The following is a 26,921-nucleotide window of genomic DNA, read 5'->3' on the forward strand; positions in this document are numbered from 1 at the left end:
AGTCACTTGACCGGGAGGCAAATCTTGGAAAGGGGTGCGCTGTGGAAGGTAAGTACCAGACCAACATTCTTCCCTCCACAGGTTAGAATTATGCTCCAAATTTAGGGTTAGCCCGGAGAACCCCTTTAAGCATTTCTCTGTACATCCAGAATACTTTTCTTTATATTCTACTCTACTCGCATCGGGATCTTTAAAATAAGTTAACTCCAGAAATTTTGGTGGTGAAAACAAATACAGCCAAGTGACGTAACTGTCTGATCTCTAAGTAGATGAATAAAGTGAGCTAAGTATTGAATGTTTGGTAGCTTATGATTTTTTTATGCTTGCTTGGGGAATAATAAAAATTAGATTTCCAGAAAATACAGTTAAACTACAAAACAACCTCATGCTACAGTATGTCTGAGCTGCTGGATTACTGGATTTCTGACCTTCTGGAAACCCTTATGTATAAGCTTATCTAAAGTGCAAAATACAAAGTTAGTCATGCACCTCTACACAAAGTGAAACAATTATTGTAAAGGACTAATGAGCTGCTTTGACTGCCAATATCTTTCTATCTATCTACCTCTGGGGAGTGCTTGGAGAATAGGAGTGGTAGTTGAAGCTCTTAGGGTCGGGGTAGTACTCACAGATCACATTGTCAATCCTCTTTCTGGTTCTCCTTAGGGTCATCCAGTGACTGGAGAACACACTTTTCCTCCTTTGGGGCACACACTGGTATTAGAGCTCCTGCCTGGTGGTAGTTAAGGTGCCCTTGATGACAGATGGTTTGGTTGGGTGCAGGCGGGACCTGTGGATTTTGGAGACAGTAATCAGGCCCATTGGTTGCAATAAATAAAGTCATTTTTTTACTAAGTTGATGATAGGGATTGTAGTACAAATAGTAGCAAGGCACAGTTCACAGTGCAATATTTTCCCAAAAGCAGTATATAGACAGAGACAATGATGGTGGTTATAGCACTTTCTCTCTCTAAAGACCCTTTTCAATCTCAGGCTTACACAGGCTTACCATGAGGTTCTTAAGTCCTTCTACAATTTCCAGACTTGTGGAGCACAAGTGAAATAGAGGTGGCCAATCTGTCTCAAAGTATCGAAAATGCTTTAGCTATATCCCTTCCACAACAGCAACGTCTTTCTGCTATAAATCAGCACAATACCTTGCTGTCTAAATCCAGTGCATGGCCTGGTGAGTTCTAGACCTTCTAATTTCCTACTTTCTGGTGTACTCTGGTAGTATGGCTGCTTACTGTGCAGTTGTAGGCACAGAGACTAGGGTTCTCTGAACCTGGGCCTAGTTGTGTAGGAGGCCTCTCCCACATCTTTGCTCAAAGCTGCTTAAGACTATATTCTCCGTCTCTCTAATTAACTAGGCAGGGGGTGGACCTGGCCCCTCACTCTGAAAACCTAACGCAGCTTGCCAATTCGGTTGTCCATGCGACATATTAAGTGCGTAAACATAACAAATCATAACATTTAACTCAAGAAACATTACATTACCTCTGCTAATTGTAATTAACCCCTTGTAGTAGTCTGTCTGGGGTACTGCATGTCTATGTATGTAAATATGTATGTATGTATGTATGTATCTATCTCCTTTCTATCATAATTGTAGCTTTAGGACAGGTTTTAAACTAAGGACTTCACCTTGTTTTGTGAAAATTTAATAGCCTTCTCCTTTGGGAAGATTCAAAGACGCAGACAGTTGGCTGTGTAATGGGTTCTCTATTGGGTGCAGTCCATAGAGTCCTCTTTATTAACTATGCCCTGTGGACTCCCCCCCCCCTTATATACTAAATATCAAAATAACCAGCCAAAACATATATTAAAGTGAGCAATCAGAAATGTACATATACATTTATGCACATGATCCATGTCCCTGCAAAAAGCCCCTTTTCTAAATTTAATAATATTTTTCTAATGAAAGACAAAAGAGAAGCATAATGAAATAAAATGGATAACTTGCCTAGCACAGTTGTGTTTATTTCAGGCCTCTATCTATCTACAGTATCTATCTATCTATCTATCTATCTATCTATCTATCTATCTATCTATCTATCTATCTATCCGTCTATCTTCATGTATGAATTTATTTACATGTGCAAATCTATTGACTGGATTTAAAGGGAACCTGTCACCAGGATTTTGTGCATAGAGCTGGGGACATGGGCTGCTAGATGGCCGCTAGCACATCCGCCATACCCAGTCCCCACAGCTCTCTGCTCTTTTATTGTGTTAAAAACCCTTTTTGATCAATATGCAAATGACCTGATATGAGTCCTGTGTCCGGAGATGAGTCAAGCGGAAAGGAGCCCAGCAACGCCCCGCGTTCTCCGAATCTCCTCCTTGCTGGCTGACGTCACAGAGCTGGAGCGCCGAAATCTCGCGATGCGCGAGCTAGCGCATGCGCAGTGTCGGCATCATGTTCATTCCCTGTGCTGGCATCAGCACAGGGAACGAACTACGCATGCGCTAGCTCGCGCATCGATGTGCTAGCGGCCATCTAGCAGCCCATGTCCCCAGCTCTATGCAAAAAATCCTGGTGACAGGTTCCCTTTAAAAGACACCAGTTTTACTGGCATATAGTAAAAGGGCAAAACCATGTTAAAATAATTAGAGCAACAATAAATGTTATACTTATTTGACTAAACATGAAACAATTCAAAGCAGTAAAGTGGAAGACAAATCAATATCACTGTTCTGTATTTACCTACAATCAATCCTAACTTATTGTTTTCAGTGAAGTTGCCTTTACTTGTATATATTGTAATGTTTTAGATGTGTGCATTTGTCAATTTTTTATTTAAAGGTTTGTGTTTCCATGCTTTTATTCCAGTATATCCATCACCAAAAGTGATTCATGTGTGGAATATTGTGTTTTGATTTGCAGTAAAAGAATGTTTTTGTGACACTTTGAATGGGTAGAAAAGTTTAAGGCTGCAGTACATGCGAGACAGCTCAAAATTATTCTGAAATAACCTACATCGTAGTTAGAGATGAGCAAAGTTTTCAAACATTCTATTCGGTCGATTTACCAAAGTTCTTCAAGAAATTTGTTCTGAATTAATTCATCACAAATCGCGCTAAATATGGTATACCCAGGCCACTCTGCTTAGCCATATGCATCCCACTAGGTAGCCCAATCTCACTGTGAAGGCTTGGAACTTAAACTGCAGGGACAGTACAGGGAGAGACTATCACCGTGTGCATTACGTTCTAGTGCACCCACATTCATAGCTAATCCATTCTGCAATCAGTATTAGGCCTCATGCGCACGACCGTGGTGTGTTTTCCGGTCCGCAAATCGTGGATCCGCAAAACACGGATGGCGTCCGTGCGCATCCTGCAATTTGCGGAACGGCACGGACAGTCTTCAATATAAATGCCTATTCTTGTCCGCAAAGAGCGGACAAGAATAGGCCATGGAATGGAGCAACGGATGGAGCATCCATAAGCCTCTTTCAGATGGTCAGTATTTTGTTATTGTTTTGCATCAGTATTTGATTAGTGTTAAGCGCGAATATTCGAAAAGCAAATTTTTCTCGTGAATATCGGCACTGCGAGAATTCGCAAATATTTAAAATATAGTGCTATATATTCATAATGGCGAATATTCATATTTTTTTCTTTTTTTTTTCTTAACACAGTACATATCAGGTGAAAATGTATCCCTTCTTCTAGCTTGTGGGCCAATGAGAAGGCTTTGTCACAGCTTAACAACATCCCTAGCAACCAAAAGAATAGTTGCCTATACCATGCCAGTATTTAGAAAAAATTTGGTTTGATCCAAATTTATTCGCGGCAAATCGCGTTAAAAAAATGGCTATTTCCTGGCTGCAGAGAGCCTTTATAGTGGTGTGGAACATTGTCCCTTGCAGTAACACGCATAGGGAGTCTGCTGTGATAGTAAAATAATACTGTGAGTCAGTATGACATGCAGATGACAAGCGTCGCTCTTAGAATCACTGCACACTTCACTTATTTGGGCAGTCACGGGGCCAAAACTGACCAAATAACTCAAGGTCAATGTTAGCACCAAGAAGAAGAGCTCTCCTTTTACACCATCATCAGCTGATTCCACATAGAGGTCTACAGAACCTGTTCTATTAAACGCTTATACAAGTAGAGCTCCCCGACAAAGTGGAGAGGGTGTCAGCAGTAAGTTTGTGTTGTTGTCACTGATTATTTTGCACCTCCTCTGATCCGTAAGAACAATAACCCCCAAAAAACGGATCCTGTCTGTTGAGCATCCGCTTTCACTCTGTCAGCAGTTGGTCAGTAATCCATCAGGATTGTTAATGCCCAAAAAAAACAGGAGTGGACCCAAAACAGGTGAATGGAATATTTGCATGTCTTCTGTGTTTTGTAGAGACTACTGCTTTTGGCTACCAAATTACAAGCCATTTCTGATAGGGCAGATCAGAAGAAAGGTCAAATAAATGATGATGTCAGCCAGGCCAAAAGGCAAACTAGTGGCCCAGTCATGAAGTGGGGAGGGTGGGAACAGCATGAGAAGTCCAAAGAGTGGCCCTATGACATAGTGGTGAGGTGGAAGCAGCATGAGGAGACCACAGAGTGGCCCAATGACAGAGTCTGGAGGTGGCGGCAGCAGCAACATCAGTAGGAGGCTACAGAGCGGCACAATGACAGTGTGGAGGTCGTATCAGCAGCATCAGAAGACCACAGATTGGTAAGGTGACATAGTGTGGAGGTGACAGCAGCATCAGGAGACCACAGAGTGGCAAGGTGACAAAGTGTGGAGGTGACAGCAGCATCAGGAGACTACAGAGTGACCTGGTGACAGAGTGGGGAGGCGGCAGCAGCATCAGGAGACCACAGAGTGGCAAGGTGACATAGTGTGGAAGTGGCAGCAGAATCAGGAGACCACAAAGTTGTCACCGCCGGCTCTGGGAGAGATCTTAGAAGTTCAGATAGACGGAAGACACAGGAGTCGATCTGACAGATCTCTATTGTTTTCATTGTTGCTGACAGGTTTTCTCCTCTTCGGAGGTGTTGCTCTTTATCAGTCAGGTGGCCCCTTTATATGTTCCGCCTTTCACTGGTTTCCCTGCGGCTAATAGTTCTTCTGAGTAGTGCTCTGCTTGTGTGGCGATTCTGCTATTCCAGTTGCTTCTCAAGCTAAGTCCTTTCCCCTTTCTTGTTGTGTCTGTCCTGACTAGGCCTCAGGGAGACACTGGTTCCTTCAGGTTGGAAGGAGCCGGTTGCCTCTTTTCCTGTTCCCTAAACTGAGGGTTTGGTGCAGTGTATCAGCAGCCTTAAGTTCCCGTGCATGTGCATTTCTACCTTTCAGACTTGCACATGTGGTTAGCAGCTTAGGGAGAGAATCAGGGTTTGCTAGGAGGTGACCTCTTTATTCCCTAGGCTTGGGGCCTAGTTTGTAGTTGTTTTGTTGTTGTTCCCTTTGGTTGTCTTTCCTTCCCTGTACTACCCGTGACAAAAGTGACCTGGTGACAGAGTAGGGAAGGGGCAGTGGCATCAGGAGACCACATAGTGGCAAGGTGACATAGTGAAGAGGTGAAATTTCAATAATCCGCAGCACTCACCGGTAGTTGGTGAAAAAAAGTGTGATTTATTCACTCAGACAGCCAGATTACAGTGACGTTTCGACCTTGGTTGGTCTTTATCAAGCAATAAAAATCCTATATCCCAAAGTGCCTTAAATAGTGTATGTAGGTGGGTACATTAGTGGGTGTGTATAATCCCTCCTCCCAAGTGGGAGTATACTTATGTCTACACATAACATGATTCAAGTACAAGAGAGCTCAATAAAAGCATCAATAACATCAAAGTGATTTGTCTTCAAACACACATAGTGATAAAATCGATACACTCCATTATACCTTATTTGTAAGTGATGATCTCTGTGATCGCCCCGCAATCCACGCTGATCATGGTATCGCGCCAAATGCCGGCGTCCCCTCCTCCTCATTGCGCATGCGTCAGCGTCCCTCATCAGCCACTAGGCAACGGAGGCGTTACCTGGCATCGGCCAATGAAAAAAAGGCCATCCATGACGTCAGTAGTTGCTGCCTCTGGAGCCAATAAGAAAAATCCAACAAGGGGAACTGGAGCCAATAGAAAAAAGGCCTATTATGATGTCAGCGGTTGCTGCCTGGAGGGGAGAATACTCCTCTTCTCAACACGGCCAAAAAGCTGGCTAATCAGCTCCGGTTGTCAGGGAGACAGAGACGCTTCCATAAATAGAAGCGGAGCGGTCCGTCTCACCTGTCACACGGAGCTATAAAGGCCAACAGCCATTCATCAATAGGTGGAGTGTTCGTCAAGCCTGCCATGTCATATTTTAGAGGCCATTAATGAGTTGTTACAATTCATCAGTCTCTAGCTTAAGAGGTGGCCGCAGCATCAGGAGACCACAGAGTGACCCGCTGACAGATTGGGGAGGTGGGTGGCAATATAAGTACCAGCTGAAGATGGTGGTAGAAAGAAGGAGCACTTTGCGTCATATGTGTGGCATCAGGCGGGTGGCAGCATCAGAATAGTAGCTGAGACAGGTAGCCAGAAGAAACTGATCTCTTTTGTCAAAGTGTTGGTGTGGCACCATAGATGATCTAGTCTGATGCATCAGGCATTGGTGGGTGGAAATCCTGGCTGATGAACACCTGATTCATCTTTACAAAGGTCAGTCTCTCCACATTTTGGATGGATAGGCGAGTTCTTCTTGGAGTAGCTTTGGCCTCCGCCGCACTAAACACCCGCTCTGATGCCACACTACTGGCCGGGCAGGACAGCTTTTCCAGGGCAAACTGTGCTAATTGCGGCCACAAATCCAGTTTCTCTGCCCACTCCCAGTAGTCCAGTGGTTCTTCAATGAGGGGTGGCAGGGTACTGTTCAACTATGCCACCACCTGCTGGTTCAGGTCCTGCTCTAGGTCTAGCTGCTGCTGCTGGTGAGTAGTTTCTTCACTTGGCGGGTGAAGAAAGCTGCTCATCAGCGACTCTAGACTGAAGTTGCTGATAATGGAGCTGGAACTCCTTCTACCTCCCCACCCTGCCACAACAGCCATGGCAGAGAAATGTGAGTGCAGAGGGCCCCCTCGGTTAGACCTGCAAGAGGATGGAAGATGGCGCAGATAGGCAGCGACCCACTCACTACATAAGATGTTTTTATAGTAGTTCAGTTTGTCCTCCTTTTTAGCGGGTATAAAAAAGGCCCCCATTTTGGACCGGTAGCGAGGGTCCAACAAGGTGGAGAGCCAGAAGTCATCCCTCTACCAAATGGTGATAATTCGGCTGTCACTACCCAAACAAGTGAGCATGCATCGGACATTTGTGCAAGTTACTCGGAGGGACTCCTTGTCTGGGTCCTCTGCCTCGTCTTCCTCATCGCCCTGTAGCTTCTCTGGCTGCTCCTGCTCCTCCTTTCCTGTCACCTGTGTGTAAAAAACACCCATTTAGCTATACGTTGCTTGTGCTCCAATGACCTCCTCCTCCTTCTCCAGTTCAGCCCCCACAGGGCTCATGTGGCCATTAGATCTAGGCGCCACGTCTCCACTCCGCTGACCAGCCAGATTTACCAGCATCTGTTCTAGGACATGAAGCATTGGAATGATGTAGGGCCTGAGTAAACGGCAGGTGTCCCGCATGAGCTGCCACTGGCTGACATCCAAGTTTCAAAGAGGAGTACTCCTGTCCGCTTGGATCATCAAGATATCGTTTATGGCCTTTCTCTCTTTGTACAGTTGGTCCAAAATATGGACAGTAGAATTCCAACGGGTGGAAACGTCACTTATCAGCCTATGTTGTGGGATGCTGTTCTGCTGCTGCAGCTCAAAGAGGGAGTGCTTTGCGGTGTACGAGTGGCTGAAGTGCATGCAAAGTTTCCTCACCATTTTTAGGATGTCTTGCAGATGGGTGGAAGACTTCAGGAACCGCTTGACAACCAGATTGAATATGTGTGCCATGCAGGGCGCATGACCCAAACCTCCTTGATACAGCGCAGACACCATGTTCTTCCCATTGTCAGTCACCATTTTTCACATTTTGAGTTGTCGTGGAGAAAGCCAAGATTATATTTCTTGATGAAGGACATGGAGCAATTCCTCCCCTGTGTGACTCCGTTTGCTCAGGCAAACCAGGTGCAGAACAGCTTGACACCCCCGTGCCCTGCACATGTGATATGCTGGAAGGGCACTTTTAATTGTCCCTGCAGTGGAGGCTGAGGACACGGTGTAGTATGAGGAGGCAAAGGCGGACATTGTTGCAATACCAATGGCGTGGAAACGTGGAGGCGGAAGCGGCGTCACCTGGCCAAGTTGCTGGTGTGGCTGTGCAGGAACCACATCCACCAATTGGGCCGTAAAGGACATGTATTGTCCCTGACCGTAGTTATAGCTCCACACGTCGGTGCTGCCATGCACTTTGGCAGACACTGACAGGCTCAAAGACTGGTCCACCTTCTGTTCTACATGTGTGTGCAGGGCTGGCACTGCCTTTTTGGCAAAGAAATGACTGCTTGGGACTCTCCACCTCGGCTCGGCACAAGCCATCATTTCTCTGAAAGGTGCAGAGTCCACCAGTGGGAAAGGGAGGGACCGCAGCAATAGCAACTTGGACAGGAGCAAGTTCAGCTTCTGCGCCGTTGGATGAGTGCATGCATACTGTTGTCTCTTGGCAATCGCTTCGGTGATCGATTGCTGACGGAATGACTGATGAGTAGTAACATGAGGAGCAGGAGCATCAGGACCAGAAGATGATGGGAAGGACAGACACCTCCCGGTTGAGGTTGTAGAGCCTTGACTGCGTGAAACCGGGTGTGTGCCACTGGGTAATGCAGCGGTTGCTGCAACAGACTGGACACCACATTGGAGCCATGGTTCTCCCAGGCTACTTTTTGGTGATGTTGCATATGTTGATGCAGGGCCATGGCACCAACATTGGCACGCTTGGCACACCTTACCTTCTGCCCACAGATTCTACATATGGCTATGTTCACCTCCCCCGGCGGCTTAACAAATAATTGCCACACCGCCGAGTAGGTGATTTTACCCCCGACACTATGCATTGACTGACTGCTACTGCTGCTGCTTCTGTGAAACCGTGCACCACTACTTTCCGGGCAGGTAGGCTCCTGCGAAGTGGGTGGTTACCCTGGGCACGTTTGGCTACCGACCTCCTACTGCTGCCACCCTGCTGACTGCCGGCCATGCTAGTGACTTGCTGGCTCTGCTGCTGCCTCACGGCCAAGCTGCTACCCTCTTCTCCCGATGATGGTGAAGCCCCTAATTCACCTGGCTCCCAACACACAACTTCACATTCTATAAGGTTTTAGTAGATATTAGTGATTGGTGCACTAATTATTGTTATAACATCACAGCACTATGTCTGTAGAATGTATGTATGGACAGCAGAGAAACATCTCTCCCATGCACATTGCACATCCATTTTCCTGCCACACACTATATACCACACACACATACACACACAGTCTATAGATTAAAGGAGAAGCTTTATTTGTCAGACCGCCAGTATTTGCTGGTTCATTTAGAGTTACCCAGGGTGCACCACGGGGAGGCAAACCAGCTTTACACCCCATATTGTACCATCCTTTCACTAGACAGGTACATCTCTGCTCAGCTAGACAATATTCCATTGCTCACTCATACCCCACACACATACAATCACAATACAAGGCAGGGGCGGGGATATCATTGACCTGGGCCCATGCTTCAAAATGAAGCACCACAGAATGGCTATAATAAAAAAAATGGTCCGGAGGAATCCAGAGCGGATCAGAGAGATCCGAGACCGAACATGCCCAGGTACAATGCGTATATTACTTTTGTATCTCTCGCCAACACTCTGTAATGTATATATGCAGTTATGCAAATAAATATTCCATCCCTTTACAAATGATTACTTAGTACCTGCTGTGACACGTAGCAAATCAGCAGGTTATATCATACATCTCTACCTCGCCATGAGTATATATATATATATATATATATATATATATATTTATACAAACAGCGAGGTAGAGATTTATGATGTAACTGGCTGATTTAGTACATCCCTCACTTAATTTGCATGGGGAAAAAAAACAAAAAAAAAAGGGCAGCACTCCAATAATGAAAAAGTTAAAAACTTTTATTCACCCATGTGGGAAGAAAGCGACGTTTTGGCTCAACACTAGAGCCTTTCTCAAACAGTTTGAGAAAGGCTCTAGTGTTGAGCTAAAACGTCACTTTCTTCCCATATGGGTGAATAAAAGTTTTGAATTTTTTCATTATTGGAGTGCTCCCCTTTTTTTTTGTATTTTGGGACTGTGCTGGACTCTTGTTTGGGCATTGCACCCGTGCTTTTCTTGAGAAGGTGCTGCCACTTTAAAAAATAAAGGGAACACTTAAACAACACAATGTAACTCCAAGTCAATCACACTTCTGTGAAATCAAACTGTCCACTTAAGAAGCAACACTGAGTGACAATCAATTTCACATGCTGTTGTGCAAATGGGATAGACAACAGGTGGAAATTATAGGCAATTAGCAAGACATCCCCAATAAAGGAGTGGTTCTGCAGGTGGTGATCACAGACCACTTCTCAGTTCCTATGCTTCCTGGCTGATGTTTTGGTCACTTTTGAATGCTGGCGGTGCTTTCACTCTAGTGGTAGCATGAGACGGAGTCTACAACCCACACAAGTGGCTCAGGTAGTGCAGCTTATCCAGGATGGCACATCAATGCGAGCTGTGGCAAGAAGGTTTGCTGTGTCTGTCAGCGTAGTGTCCAGAGCATGGAGGCGCTACCAGGAGACAGGCCAGTACATCAGGAGACGTGGAGGAGGCCGTAGGAGGGCAACAACCCAGCAGCAGGACCGCTACCTCCGCCTTTGTGCAAGGAGGAACAGGAGGAGCACTGCCAGAGCCCTGCAAAATGACCTCCAGCAGGCTACAAATGTGCATGTGTCTGCTCAAACAGTCAGAAACAGACTCCATGAGGGTGAAATGAGGGACCGATGTCCACAGGTGGGGGTTGTGCTTACAGCCCAACACCGTGCAGGACGTTTGGCATTTGCCAGAGTACACCAAGATTGGCAAATTCGCCACTGGCGCCCTGTGCTCTTCACAGATGAAAGCAGGTTCACACTGAGCACATGTGACAGACGTAATAGAGTCTTGAGACGCAGTGGAGAACGTTCTGCTGCCTGCAACATCCTCCAGCATGACCGGTTTGGCATTGGGTCAGTAATGGTGTGGGGTGGCATTTCTTTGGAGGGCCGCACAGCCCTCCATGTGCTCGCCAGAGGTAGCCTGACTGCCATTAGGTACCGAGATGAGATCCTCAGACCCTTTGTGAGACCATATGCTGGTGCTTTTGGCCCTGGGTTCCTCCTAATGCAAGACAATGCTAGACCTCATGTGGCTGGAGTGTGTCAGCAGTTCCTGCAAGACGAAGGCATTGATGCTATGGACTGGCCCGCCCGTTCCCCAGACCTGAATCCAATTGAGCACATCTGGGACATCATGTCTCGCTCTATCCACCAACGTCACGTTGCACGACAGACTGTCCAGGAGTTGGCAGATGCTTTAGTCCAGGTCTGGGAGGAAATCCCTCAGGAGACCGTCCGCCACCTCATCAGGAGCATGCACAGGCGTTGTAGGGAGGTCATACAGGCACGTGGAGGCCACACACACTACTGAGCCTCATTTTGACTTGTTTTAAGGACATTACATCAAAGTTGGATCAGCCTGTAGTGTGTTTTTCCACTTTAATTTTGAGTGTGACTCCAAATCCAGACCTACATGGGTTGAAAAATTTGATTTCCTTTTTTTTTTTTTTGTGTGATTTTGTTGTCAGCACATTCAACTATGTAAAGAACAAAGTATTTCAGAAGAATATTTAATTAATTCAGATCGAGGATGTGTTATTTTTGTGTTCCCTTTATTTTTTTGAGCAGTGTATATATATATACTGTATATATACGTTCAAAAGATGAGGCAGCACTCCAGACATCAAGTGAAAAAATGATGGACCCTTTATTAACCCCTCTGCAACGTTTCAACCGCTCAATGCAGTCTTTATCAAGCATGCTCCATAATTTTTTCACTTGATGTCTGGAGTGCTGCCTCATCTTTTGAACGTATGTCTATCTGTTAGCCGTTGAGCCTGCGGCTGGGAGGATTTTGCACCCATACTACTGGACTAGTGCTGCTGTGTATTTTTTGTTTGCTATATATATATATATATATATATTGTGACACAGCAAGGGGTTTTGTATGGGAAGGCAGGTATTTTCCTCCCAGCATGTGCAGCTGGGCTGGTTTCCAGCCAGGTGAGCTCAAATACTGGACCGGAGTTTAAGTGCGGGTCTGGGTTTTGGCAGCACTTGGTTGTTCTTTAATAGGCAGCTGGGCTCAGAGTCAGGGCTGTGGATGGATGCCTGCGACCTGTCTGGGAGGACAAGGGAATGACATCCAGGACTGGGACTCTTTAAGCGGTACCCGCAGCATGGTGTGAAGTGAACACCAGGACTTGACCTTCTTATGCGGTACCTGCAGCAAGGTGTGAAAGGAACACCAGGATTTAAACTAAGGTGACTTTGTTTATGTTTTGTTAACCTGCCAAGTGTGAATAAACTCTGAATTGTTTAAGTTAAAGACTTTGTTGTTGCCTCTATACTGCGTCCGCTAACCTGCCTACCAGAATGAATCCCTACAATTGGTGGCTTGGAGCGGGCACACGCAGTGAGGCTGGCCTGAAGGCCGAAAAGTTTTTGTTTTTCCTGGGCAAGGGTGTATGTCTTATATCAAGCTGGCAAGGTTACGACCTATATATATATATATATATATATATATATATACACACCCCAGTAACTTAACCTCATAAACCAATAAGAAAATAAGAAACATGGACACATAATATAAATTGATAAATTAGGCCATGGCCAACGTTATTAAAGATTAGTTAAACAAATGAATAAATTCCATAAGACATATTAACCACTGAACAGACCAGCCATAAGCTTTGAAAAAATACCATAAAAACATCTAGTCCGCTCGCCACCTATTGGCAAGCGACTTTACCCCTCCTTCTAATAAAGTGACCGTGACAAAAAAATCAACAGGGAGGGTGGGCTGGCAGCAGATCTTCAAAATGCGGCTTGGCAAACAGCATAACGCTGGCAGCCACTGCAATTATATAACCACCATAACACCACCCAGTAACCCCTTATCCAATGTCCTAATTGTTGCTGGGGTCCCCTAAACTTCAAAAACCCAGCAACAATATACTATTCATTTGTTTAACTAATCTTTAATAACGTTGGCCATGGCCTAACCAATCCCCACATCTGACAGCAGCAGGTAAATGGTAACACTGTAGTATAAGGCCGACACATAACAGCAGGTATATGGAGGTGCATTAGGCGGTCACAGGATAAAAATGTAACTGTCGGGCAGTACAGGCTTCAAAAGTTAGGCAATAGGCATTCACCTAACAGCAAACAACTTTGTAGGACTCTGTGGCTGGGGGTACAATAGCGGGTCCCAGGATAGAAATTTAACTGTCAGCCAGTATAGGCACCAAAATTTAGCTAATAGGCATTCACCTGAAAGAAAAGAACTTAGGATTCTGTAAATGGAGGGACATTAGGCGTTAACAGGATAAAAATGTAACTGTCGGCCAGTACAGGCCACAAAAATTAGGCATTCACCTGTAGAGCTGGCCTTGTGGTGCGTCCGGCGGTTGTTTCACGGCGAACTTTGCTGGTTTGCGGTTCGCCAAACGAACATATGGAGATGTCCGCCGGTGACCTATTCTTTTACATTGCGAAGAACTTGGACCCATGACACATCAATCAGGTGGAACAATATAGCCAATTGAGACGTTTCAGCACATGGACATACCCGCTACCTTATAATTAAACCCGATCTGGCCGCCACTTTACATTCAGTCTTTTGCCAAAGTAGGGAGAGGTTGCTGTGTGGAGCAGGGACAGACTGTTAGGGACACCAAACGCTAGCTAATAGGGCCACAAAAGTCATTTTAAGGACTGGTATAGGTGTGCTATCGATAGGTATGACATACTGAGGGGTGAAATATACTTATAATATACTTTCAAACATAGGAAGTATATTATAGTGCATTTGTATTGTGCAGCAGTTGTGTGCGTTTCTGCTACGATACTGCAGCTATAGAGAGGTGAAAACGATCTTGGAGCAAATAATTTCAACTGGTGTGATATACCAGTTGCCCCCCAGAAAAATTGATTGAAGAAGGTGTGTAATATACCAATAATATACTTTCTATATAGTGCATTTGGGTAGTGCAGCATTTGTTTGTGGTTCTGCTGCGTTACCGCAGCTACACAGAGTGACAAATGCTATTGGAACAAATAATTTCAACTGATGTGATATACCTGTTGCCCCCCAAAAAAACTGATTGAAGCAGGGGTGTTATATACTAATAATATACTTTCTATATAGTGCATTTGGGTAGTGCAGCATTTGTTAGCGGTTCTACTACGTTATCGCAGCTACACAGAGTGACAAATGCTATTGGAACAAATAATTTCAACTGGTGTGATATACCAGTTGCCCCCCCAAAAAATTGATTTAAGCAGGGGTGTTATATACCAATAATATACTTTCTATATAGTGCATTTGGATAGTGCAGCATTTGTTTGCGGTTTTGCTGCGTTACCGCAGCTACACGGAGTGACAAACGTTATTGGAACAAATAATTTCTACTGGTGTGATATACCAGCTGCCCTCCAAAAAAAGTGATTAAAGCAGGGGTGTTATATACCAATAATATACTTTTTATATAGTGCTTTTAGGTAGTGCACTATTTGTTTGCGGTTTTGCTGCGTTACCGCAGCTACACAGAGTGACAAATGCTATATGAACAAATAATTTCTACTGGTGAAATATACCAATTTCCTCCCAAAAAACTGATTAAAGCAGGGGTGTGATATACCAAAAATATACTTTCAATGTAGTGCATTTGGGTAGTGCTGCATTTGTTTGCAGATTTGCTGTGTTACCTCAGCTACAAAGAGTGACAAACTCTATTGTAACAAAAAATTTCTACTTATGTGATATACCAATTGTTCCCCAAAAAACTGATTGAAGCAGGGGTGTGAAATACCAATAATATACTTTTTTTATTGTGCATTTGGGTAGTGCAGCATTTGTTTGAGGCTTTGCTGCGTTACCGCAGCTACACAGAGTGACTAACGCTATAGAAATAAATAATTTCAACTGGTGTGATATACCAGTTGCCCCACCCCCTAAAAAAGTGATTGAGGCAGGAATGTAATATACAGATAATATACTTTCTATATAGTGTATTGGGGTAGTGCAGCAACGCTATTGGAAAAAATTATTTCAACTGGTGTGATATTTCAGTAGCCCCCCCTAAAAAAAGTGATTGAGGAAATGGTGTGATATACCATTAATGTAATTTATGTATAGTGCATTTGGGTAGTGCAGCATTTGTTTTCGATTCTGCTGAGTTACTGCAGCTACACAGAGTGACAAACGCTATTGAAACAAATCATTTTAACTGGTGTGATATACCAGTTGCCCCCCCCCCCCAAAGAAAATTGATTGAGTCAGGAGTGTGATATACCAGTAATATACTTTCTATACAGTGTATTTGGGTAGTGCAGCATTTGTTTACGGTTCTGCTGCGTTACAGCAGCTACACAGTGTGACTAACGCTATTGGAACAAATAATTTCAACTGGTGTGATATGCCAGTTGTCTCCCCAAAAAAGTGATTGAGGCAGGGGTGTGATATACCAATAATATACATGGTGGGCCATTTATATGAATACACCTTAATAAAATGGGAATGGTTGGTGATATTAACTTCCTGTTTGTGGCACATTAGTATATGTGAGGGGGGAAACTTTTCCAGATGGGTGGTGACCATGGTGGCCATTTTGAAGTCGGCCATTTTGAATCCAACTTTAGTTTTTTCAATAGGAAGAGGGTCATGTGACACATCAAACTTATTGGGAATTTCACAAGAAAAACAATGGTGTGCTTGGTTTTAACGTTACTTTTTTTCTTTCATGAGTTATTTACACGTTTCTGACCACTTTTAAAATGTGTTCAATGTGCTGCCCATTGTGTTGGATTGTCAATGCAACCCTCTTCTCCCACTCTTCACACACTGATATCAACACCGCAGGAGAAATGCTAGCACTGGCTTCCAGTATCCGTAGTTTCAGGTGCTGCACATCTCGTATCTTCACAGCATAGACAATTGCCTTCAGATGACCCCAAAGATAAAAGTCTAAGGGGGTCACTGGATATGCAAAATTGTTACATGATGATGTGTTTCCCTCTTTATGCACTGAAGCTGGCACGCTCCCTGAGTTTTTCCAGCAAGATGATGCACCACCACATTATGGGTGTCAGGTCCGAGCATTCCTAGATGAACAGTTTCCTGGAAAGTGGATTGGTCGTCATGGGCCAGTTGAATGGCCCCCAAGGTCTCCCGATCTGACCCCCTTAGACTTTTATCTTTGGGGTCATCTGAAGGCAATTGTCTATGCTGTGAAGATACGAGATGTGCAGCACCTGAAACTACGGATAATGGAAGCCTGTGCTAGCATTTCTCCTGCGGTGTTGATATCAGTGTGTGAAGAGTGGGAGAAGAGGGTTGCATTGACAATCAAACACAATGGGCAGCACATTGAACACATTTTATAAGTGGTCAGAAACTTGTAAATAACTCATGAAATAATAAAGTTACGTTAAAACCAAGCACACCATTGTTTTTCTTGTGAAATTCCCAATAAATTTGATTTGCCCTCTTCCTATTGAAAAAACAAAAGTTGGATTCAAAATGGCCGACTTCAAAATGGCCGCCATAGTCACCACCCATCTTGAAAAGTTTCCCCCCTCACATATACTAATGTGCCACAAACAGGAAGTTAATATCACCAACCATTCCCATTTTATTAAGGTGTATCCATATAAATGGCCCACCCTGTACTTTACATATAGTGCAGCATTTGTTTGCGGTTCTACTGCGTTACCGCAGCTACAAAGAGTGACAAACGCTATTGGAACAAATAATTTTAACTGGTGTGATATACCAGTTGCCCCCCAAAAAAATTGATTGCGGCAGTGGTGTGATATACCAATAATATACTTTCTATATAGTGCACTTGGGTAGTACAGCATTTGTTTGCGGTTCAGCTGCGTTACTGCAGCTACACAAAGTGACAAACGCTTTTGGAACAAATAATTTCTACTGGTGTGATAAACCAGTTGCCCCCCAAAAAACTGATTAAAGCATGTGTGTTATATAACATTAATATACTTTCTATATAGTGCATATGGGTAGTTCAGCATTTGTTTGCGGTTCAGCTGCGTTATCGCAGCTACACAGAGTGACAAACTCTATTGGAACAAATCATTTCTACTGGTGTGATATACGAGTTGCCCACCAAAAAAACTGATTAAAGCATGTGTGTTATGTAACAATAATATACTTTCTATATGGTGCATTTGGGTAGTGCAGCATTTGTTTGCGGTTTTGCTGCGTTACCGCAGCTAGACAGAGTGAAAAACGCTATTAGAACAAATAAATTCAACTGGTGTGATATACCAGTTGCCACCCAAAAAAGTAGTTGAGGCAGGGGTGTTATATACCAATAATATACTTTCTATATAGTACATTTGTGTAGTGCAGCATTTGTTTGAGGTTCTGCTGCGTTACAGCAGCTGCACAAAGTGACAAAAGCTATTGGAACGAATAATTTCAACTGGTGTGATATTCTAGTTGCCCCCCATAAAAACTGATTGAGTCAGGGGTGTGATACACCAATAATATTCTTTCTATATAGTGCATTTGGGTAGTGCAGCATTTGTTTGCGGGTTTTGCTGCATTACCGCAGCTAAACAGACTAACAAACGCTATTGGAACAAATTATTTCATTTGGTGTAATATACCAGTTGCCACCCCAAAAAACTGATTGAGTCAGGGGTGTGATATACCAATAATATACTTTCTATATAGTGCTTTTAGGTAGTTCAGCATTTGTTTGCTGTTCTTCTGCGTTACCGCAGCTACACAGAGTGACAAACACTATTGGAACAAATTATTTCAACTGGTGTGATATTCTAGTTGCCCCCTCAAAAAACATATTGAGTCAGGGGTGTGATACACCAAAAATATTCTTTCTATATAGTGCATTTGGGTAGTGCAGCATTTATTTGCGGTTCTACTGCGTTACCGCAGCTACACAGAGTAACAAACGCTATTTGAACAAATAATTTCAACTGGTGTGATATACCAGTTGCCCCCCTAAAAAAGTGATTGAGGCATAGGTGTGATATACCAATAATATACTTTCTATATACTGTAGTTGTGGCAAAACCAACCTCGCCACTGGGTTTCGGAGGGGCCTGGCTACCAGCCTCTTGCCTCAGGATTATGGCCCATACTAACGTTAAAGGAGAAGACAGCCCGGCCGCACAGCTAAAATCTGTCTTTGGAATTGTATTTTATGTTATGTCAGGGTACCCAGATAGCTAATTTTATTGTATTCGTGTAGTCTGAGTGACATTCCCCTAATAATATGCACTCAGACCTGAGCTATCTGGGGATATGTTAAATGTCTGTGTTTACTGTAAGGGTTGTGACATTGCATGTTTAAATGGTGATTTCTTTCCTGTTGTCCCCACATGTGTATTGGCGATTTCCCTTTGTCTTGAGAGATAATTGAATTACTCCTCGGGTGTCTCCAGGGCAGAGAGGAGGAAACCATGATGCATTGTGGGGATGTATTTTGCCTGTTTTATCCTTCATCATGTTGAGGCTGGTGTTTGGGTAACTGATCAACACTGGGGGATTGCTATACGCTGAAGATTTGCTATACTCCCCTGGCTTTACTACTAGCTCTTGTAAGAGCTGTTCCTGCTCTCTGGTTTTAGGAGAGGTTCACCCACTGGAGCCTGGAGCCTTGTCGGAGGTCCAGGGTGGGTAGGAGACGGTGAGACCTCAACCAAGCTTCGGCGGTTCGTGGGGTCTGCAGTGCGTACGGTGTCAAGTGGAGTGCTTGGAGTCCTCGGAAAGCACTAGGAGCACCTATCAACGGAGGTACCCGGCCGGGGTGCTAGGAGATCCGTTACAATAGTGCATTTGGGAAGTGCAGTATTTGTTTGCGTTTCTGCTGCTTTACCTCAGCACCACAGAGTGAAAAATGCTATTGGAACAAATAATTTCAACTGGTGTAATATACCAGTTGCCCCCCCAAAAAAAGTGATTGAAGCAGGGGTGTGATATATAGAGATGTCCCGAAATATTCGCCGGCAAACAGTTCCCGGCGAACATCGATTGTTCGCCGTGGCGGGTGAACATATGCGATGTTCGGTCTGCCCCCTATACGTCATCATTGAGCAAACTTTGACCCTGTACCTCACAGTCAGCAGACACATTCCAGCCAATCAGCATACCCTCCCTCCCAGACCCTCCCACCTCCTATCAAAAAGCAAGAACAGCATCCATCTTAGATTCATTTTGAAGCTGCAGTGTTAGTTAGAGCAGGGAGAGTGCTGCTGCTGCTGCTTAATTAATGGGGAAATCGTTAGCTAGGCCAGTGTTCTGTGTCCACGCCAGTCCTCAAGTACTCATCTGCTGTAAGGACAGCATCCTGACAGCACCCCAAAAAGCCCTTTTTAGGGCTGGTACATCAGTCTGCTTTTTTATATATATATATATATATATATATATATATATATATTGCAGTTGCCTGCCCATGTGTGAGAGGCCACAGGCCCACAGACTGTACTGTGTGCACACCACTCATATCAGATGGCACAGTACCTTGCAGATAAAAAAAGTCATTACATTTTTTCTCTGTAATATCATTGCAGTTGCCTGCCAATGTGTGTCAGGCCCACTGACTGTACTGTGCCAACTGCCAGTGCCCCCCACTCATATCGGGTGGCACAGTACCTTGCAGATAAAAAAGTCATTTCATTTTTTCTCTGTAATATAATTGCAGTTGCCTGCCAGTGAGTGTCAGGCCCACAGACTGTACTGTGCCCACTGCCCACCACTCATATCGGGTGGCACAGTATCTTGCAGATAAAAAAGTCATTTAATTTTTTCTCTGTAATATAATTGCAGTTGCCTGCCAGTGTGTTTCAGGCCCACTGACTGTACTGTGCCCACTGCCAGTGCCCACCACTCATATCGGGTGGCACAGTACCTTGCAGATAAAAAAGTAATACATTTTTTTTTCTGTAATATAATTGCAGTTGCCTGCCAGTGAGTGTCAGGCCCACAGACTGTACTGTGCCCACTGCCCACCACTCATATCGGGTGGCACAGTACCTTGCACGCATAGTACCACTAATCTAAAAAAAAAATGACAGGCAGAGGCAGGCCATCGCGCAGGGGCCGTCGTGGTCGTGGTGCTGTGATTTCCTTTGGCCCTAGAATAATGCCCAGTGTTCAGAGGCCACGTACCCTGAACTCGAAAAGTTCTGAGGACATAGTTGACTGGCTTACACAGGACACCCAATCTTCTACAGCTTCCGCTCGGAACCTTGACGCACCATCCTCCTCCAGCTCAGCTTTTGGCACCTTTCAAGTTACCACTCGCCCACCCGCCGCCACCACCAACACTACCACCACAGCCGCTTCACTTGATCTGTCAGAGGAGTTATTTACACATCAGTCGGAAGAAATGAGTGATGCGCAACCATTATTGCCAGAGGATGTAGATAACAGGGATATGTCTCAGTCAGGCAGCATTACACACATGGACGTACGGTGTGATGATGATGATGTTGTACCCGCTGCTGCTTCCCTTGCTGAGTTGTCAGATACAAGTGAAGCGGTTGATGATGATGATGTGTCCGTGGATGTCACGTGGGTGCCCACTCGAAGAGAAGAAGAACAGGGGGAAAGTTCAGATGGGGAGACAGAGAGGAGGAGGAGACGAGTTGGAAGCAGGGGGAGGTCGTCGCAAGGAGCTAGTGGCACAGTCAGACAGCATGTATCGGCACCCGGGGTCAGCCAGACAGCACGCCAATCAACGCATGCTGTTGCCACCACCAGAATGCCGTCATTGCAAAGCTCAGCAGTGTGGCATTTTTTTTGTGTGTCTGCCTCTGATAACAGCGATGCCATTTGCAACCTGTGCCAAAAGAAACTGAGTCGTGGGAAGTCCAACACCCACCTAGGTACAACTGCTTTGCGAAGGCACATGATCTCACATCACAAACGCCTATGGGATCAACACATAATGAGTACAAGCAGCACAGAAACTCAAAGCCACCATCCTCCTCCTGGTCCAGCATCTTCAACCATGTCAACCACTGCTGTCCTCCTTGCCCCCTCTCAACCACCTGCCACTCTACCTCTCACCTTCAGCAGTTCCTGCTCATCTGCCTACAGTCAGGAGTCTGAGGCATTCAAAAAATTTGTAGCTATTGGGACACTGCAGTGGAAGGTACCCGGCCGAATTTTTTTTTCACAAAAGGCAATCCCCAACCTGTACTCTATTGTGGAAAAGAAAGTCATGGCATGTCTGGCACACATTGTTGGGGCAAGGGTCCATCTGACCACTGATACCTGGTCTGCAAAGCACGGTCAGGGCAGGTATATCACGTACACTGCGCATTGGGTAAACCTGCTGACGGCTGACAAGCATGGAATGCGTGGCTCTGCAGAGGAGTTGGTGACACCGCCACAACTTGCAGGCAGGCCTGTTGCCACCTCCTCTACTCCTCCTACTCCATCCTCTTCGCTAACCTCCTCGGCTGAGTCCTCTTCTGCTGCTGCGTCTTGCTCCACATCAACTGCATCCCCCCAGCTCCCCAGGGGCTATTCCACATCCCGGATACGACAGTGTCACGCTATCTTGGGGTTGATTTGCCTGAAAGCAGAGAGTTACACCGGACCAGCACTCCTGTCCGCCCTGAACGCACAGGTGGATCAGTGGCTGACCCCGCACCAACTGGAGATTGGCAAAGTGGTGTGTGACAACGGAAGCAATTTGTTGGCGGCATTGAATTTGGGCAAGTTGACACATGTGCCGTGCATGGCACATGTGTTGAATCTGATCATACAACGCTTTATGCATAAGTACCCAGGCTTACATGACATCCTCAAGCAGGTCAGGAAGGTGTGTGGCCATTTCAGGCGTTCCTACATGGCCATGGCGCACTTTTCCGATTTTCAGCGACAAAACCACATGCCAGTGAGGCGCTTGATTTGCGACAGCCCGACACGTTGGAATTCAACACTCCTAATGTTCGACCGCCTGCTCCAACAAGAAAAAGCCGTCAACGAGTAATTGTATGACCGGGGTGCTAGGACAGCCTCTGCAGAGCTGGGAATTTTTTTGCCACGTTACTGGACGCTCATGCGCAATGCCTGTAGGCTCATGCGTCCTTTTGAGGAGGTGACAAACCTAGTCAGTCGCACCGAAGGCACCATCAGCGACATCATCCCATTTGTTTTCTTCCTGGAGCATGCCCTGCGAAGAATGCTGTAGATGAGCATGAAGAGGAAGAGGAAGAGTTGTGGTCACCATCACCACCTGAAACAGCCTTATCATCATCGCTTGCTGGACCTGCGGCAACGCTGGAAGAGGAGTCTGAGGAAGTGGAGTCAGAGGAGGAATGTGGCTTTGAGGAGGAGGAAGACCAACCACAGCAGGCATCCCAGGGTGCTCGTTGTCACCTATCTGGTACCCGTGGTGCTGTATGTGGCTGGGGGGAAGAACAGACCTTCAATGAGATCAGTGAGGATGAGGAACGGGACATGAGTAGCTCGCCATCCAACCTTGTGCAAATGGGGTCTTTCATGCTGTCATGCCTGTTGAGGGACCCTCGTATAAAAAGGCTGAAGGAGAACGACCTGTACTGGGTGGCCACGCTAGTAGACCCCCGGTATAAGCAGAAAGTGCCTGAAATGTTACCAAATTACCGGAAGTCGGAAAGAATGCAGCAGTTCCAAAACAAGTTAAAAAGAATGCTTTACACAGCGTATAAGGGTGATGTCACAGCACAACGGGAATCTAACAGGGGAAGAGGTGAAAGTTATCCTCCTCCTACCACGACCACGCCGGCAAGGACAGGACGCTTTACAGACGTGTTGTTGATGGAGGACATGCGGAGCTTTTAAAGTCCTACGAATCGCCACAGCCCTTCGGGGTCCACCCTCAGAGAACGACTCGACCGACAGGAAGAAGACTACCTCGCCTTAACTGCAGATATCGACACTCTGAGGAGCGATGAGCCCCTTGACTACTGGGTGTGCAGGCTTGACCTGTGGCCTGAGCTATCCCAATTTGCGATAGAACTTCTGGCCTGCCCCGCTTCAAGTGTCCTGTCAGAAAGGACCTTCAGCGCAGCAGGAGGTATTGTCACTGAGAAGAGAAGACGCTTAGGTAAAAAAAAGTCTAGATTACCTCACCTTTTTTAAGATGAATGAGGCATGGATCCCGAAGGGACTGACAGTTGGGGATGCATTTGACTAAAAAAAGGCCTGATGAGATGCCTTGGGCTAAAAATGGTCCACACGCTGCTGTATTTAATCTCTGCATGCCGGATGACTTGCGTGACTTCTCCGCCACCAACTAGGGTTCAAGCCGCAATGTTTTAGTGCACTTTCTGCCTGGAAAACATCAATTTTTCCAGCAGCGGCTGCAACAATACCTAATTTTTCAGGCATGTGTACTTGCCTAAATTTTCTGCCCGCTGGTGCTGCACTGTGGCTGCAAAAACAAAACAAAAAAAAAAGGCACATACATGTGTCAATTCCCCTTCGTGATCGTTACCTTGTTGTGGTGAAGGGGCTGGCGTATCACAATGAAGCAATCACCTCTATGAGAGTGTTGGCAATGTTGGCACACTCCAGATGATAAGGTCGTTGCTTCATTGTGAACAGACCAAAAGCGATCGGCTGGATAATTTTGCATAGAAAAAACATTAATTTTCTTTGTGATCATCTAAGGTGATCATTAAAGCCTACTAGGCCAACAATGGGCCCACACTGCAGAATCATTGTTTTCTGGGTCACTTAACTGTCACTGAACTACCTTAGCACAACCATAGGCTTTGAAAAACCGCCATCGTCTGCAATCTCCCAAACGTGCGCACGAGCACAGTCATCACTACACCAAGATTGACGCATAGAGGAATAAAATTAATATCATGAGTGTGTCAACTATTGACAACTCTTTGCGGTTGTCTAAAATCTATTCGATACACGTCCCCTCATAGAGGACGTAACAGGGATTAAACTGATAAGAATAGTACTACTTAACACACCACTCATATAGGGTGGCACAGTACATTGCATGGCGCATGCGCAGTGCCCCAAATTGGAAGTAAGAGGACCGACCAACCATCTTTTTCCATCTCCCGGTTCCTAAAATCTATTCCATACACCGGCCCCTGGTAGGGGATGTAACAGGGATTAAACTGATAGGAATAGTACTACTTAACACACCACTCTTATAGGGTGGCACAGTACATTGCACGGCGCACGCGCAGTGCCCCATATTGGAAGTAAGAGGACCGACCAACCATCTTTTTCCATCTCCCGGTTCCTAAAATCTATTCTATACACCGGCCCCTGATAGGGGATGTAACAGGGATTAAAATGATAGGAATAGTACTACTTAACACACCACTCATATAGGGTGGCACAGTACATTGCATGGCGCACGCGCCGTGCCCCAAATTGGAAGTAAGAGGACCGACCAACCATCTTTTTCCATCTCCCGGTTCCTAAAATCTATTCCATACACCGGCCCCTGATAGTGGACAAAACAGAGATTAAGCTGGTAAGAACAGATTTTTTAAATAAAAAATAAAGAGGAAAGCCTCTGCGGAGCTGGGTATATTTTGGCCGCGTTACTGAACGCTCATGCACAATGGCTGTAGGCTCATGCGTCCTTTTGCGGAGGTGACAAACCTGGTCAGTTAAACCCAAGGCAACATCATCGACCTCATCCCATATGCGTTTTTTCTGAAGCGTGCCCTGCGAAGAGTGCTGGATCAGGCTGTAGATGAGCATGAAGAGGAAGAGTTGTGGTCACCATCACCACCAGAAGCAGCCTTGTCGTCGTCGATTGCTGGACCTGTGGCAACGCAGAGAGAGGAGTCTGAAGAAGAGGAGTCAGAAGAGGAAGGTGGCTTTGAGGAGGTGGAAGACCAACCACAGCAGGCGTCCCAGGGGGCTTGTTGTCACCTTTTGGGACCCTTGGTGTTGTACGTGGCTGGGTAGAGGAAGAGACCTTCAATGACGTCAGTGAGGACAAGGAACGGGACATGGCTAGCTTGGAATCCAACCTTGTGCAAATGGGGAGTTTGCGGTTGTGCAAATGGACTGTTTGCGGTTGTTTGCTGTGCGTTAAACGGGGAGTTTGGTCTGTCAGAGTTTGGTCTGTCACTGTGAAGCACGCGTAACCCTTATACTACCTGATCGATACAACATCATACCTAATCATATACACACACTGGATGTTTTAAAGCACGTTATTCCAAACAATTTAGCAATGTTAAGTGATTTATGCCCTTTATAGATTAAAACCCGACTCTGCGTCAACTACGTAATTTTCCATGGGAGTTTTGCCATGGATCCCCCTCTGGCATGCCACAGTCCAGGTGTTAGTCCTCTTGAAACAACCTTTCCATCATTATTGTGGCCAGAAAGAGTCCCTGTGGGTTTAAAAATTGGCCTGCCTATTGAAGTCTATAGCAGTTTGCCCGGTTTGCCCGTTCGCAAACATTTCCGTAAATTCGCGTTCGCCGTTCGCGAACGGAAAATTTTATGTTCGCGACATCTCTCCTTATACACTCCACAAAACGGGCTTTAGTACATATAACTACACTGCTAAACGGCAAATAGGTCTTACCTTTGTTCTACTTATACACGACAGAAAAGGCTTTAGAGCATATAACTGCAGTTTTGAACAGCAAATATATATATATATATATTTTTTACTTATACACTCTAGAAAAGGCTTTAGAACATTAAACTGCACCGCTGAACGGCAATATATTTATCTTTTTTCCACTTATACACTCCACAAAACAGCTTTAGAACATATAACTGCACCGTTAAACGGCAAATAGGTCCTTATTTGTTTCCATTTATACACAATACAAAAGGCTTTAGAACATTTTACTGCAACGCTGAACGTCAAATTTATTTTTCTTTTTTCCACTTTTCCACTCCAAAAAAGGCTTTAGAACATATAACTGCACTGCTAAACAGCAAATAGGGCCTTCTTTTTTTCCATTTATACACGAAACAAAAGGCTTCAGAACATAAAACTGCATATCTGAATGACAAATATACTTTTAATTTTTCCACTTATGCACTCCACAAAAGGATTTAGAACATATAAGTGCAGAGCTTTACGGCAATTATATATATATTTTTTCTACTTATACACTCCACAAAAGGGCTTTAGAACATATAACTACTACTACTACAGAGGGATCTGGATAGATTGCAGGCTTGGGCAGATAAGTGGCAGATGAGGTTTAACACTGACAAATATAAAGTTATGCACATGGGAAGGAATAATGCAAGTCACCCGTACATACTAAATGGTAAAACACTCGGTAACACTGACATGGAAAAGGATCTAGGAATTTTAATAAACAGCAAACTAAGCTGCAAAAAACAGTGTCAGGCAGCTGCTGCCAAGGCCAATAAGATAATGGGTTGCATCAAAAGGGCATAGATGCCCGTGATGAGAACATATTCCTACTACTTTACAAATCATTATTCAGACCACACATGGAGTACTGTGTACAGTTCTGGGCTCCAGTGAACAAGTCAGACATAGCAGAGCTGGAGAGGGTCCAGAGGAGGCCAACTAAAGTAATAACTGGAATGGGGCAACTACAGTACCCTGAAAGATTATCAAAATTAGGGTTATTCACGTTAGAAA

Source organism: Bufo bufo, chromosome 3 (assembly GCF_905171765.1).
Source record: "Bufo bufo chromosome 3, aBufBuf1.1, whole genome shotgun sequence".
NCBI classification, from domain to species: domain Eukaryota; kingdom Metazoa; phylum Chordata; class Amphibia; order Anura; family Bufonidae; genus Bufo; species Bufo bufo.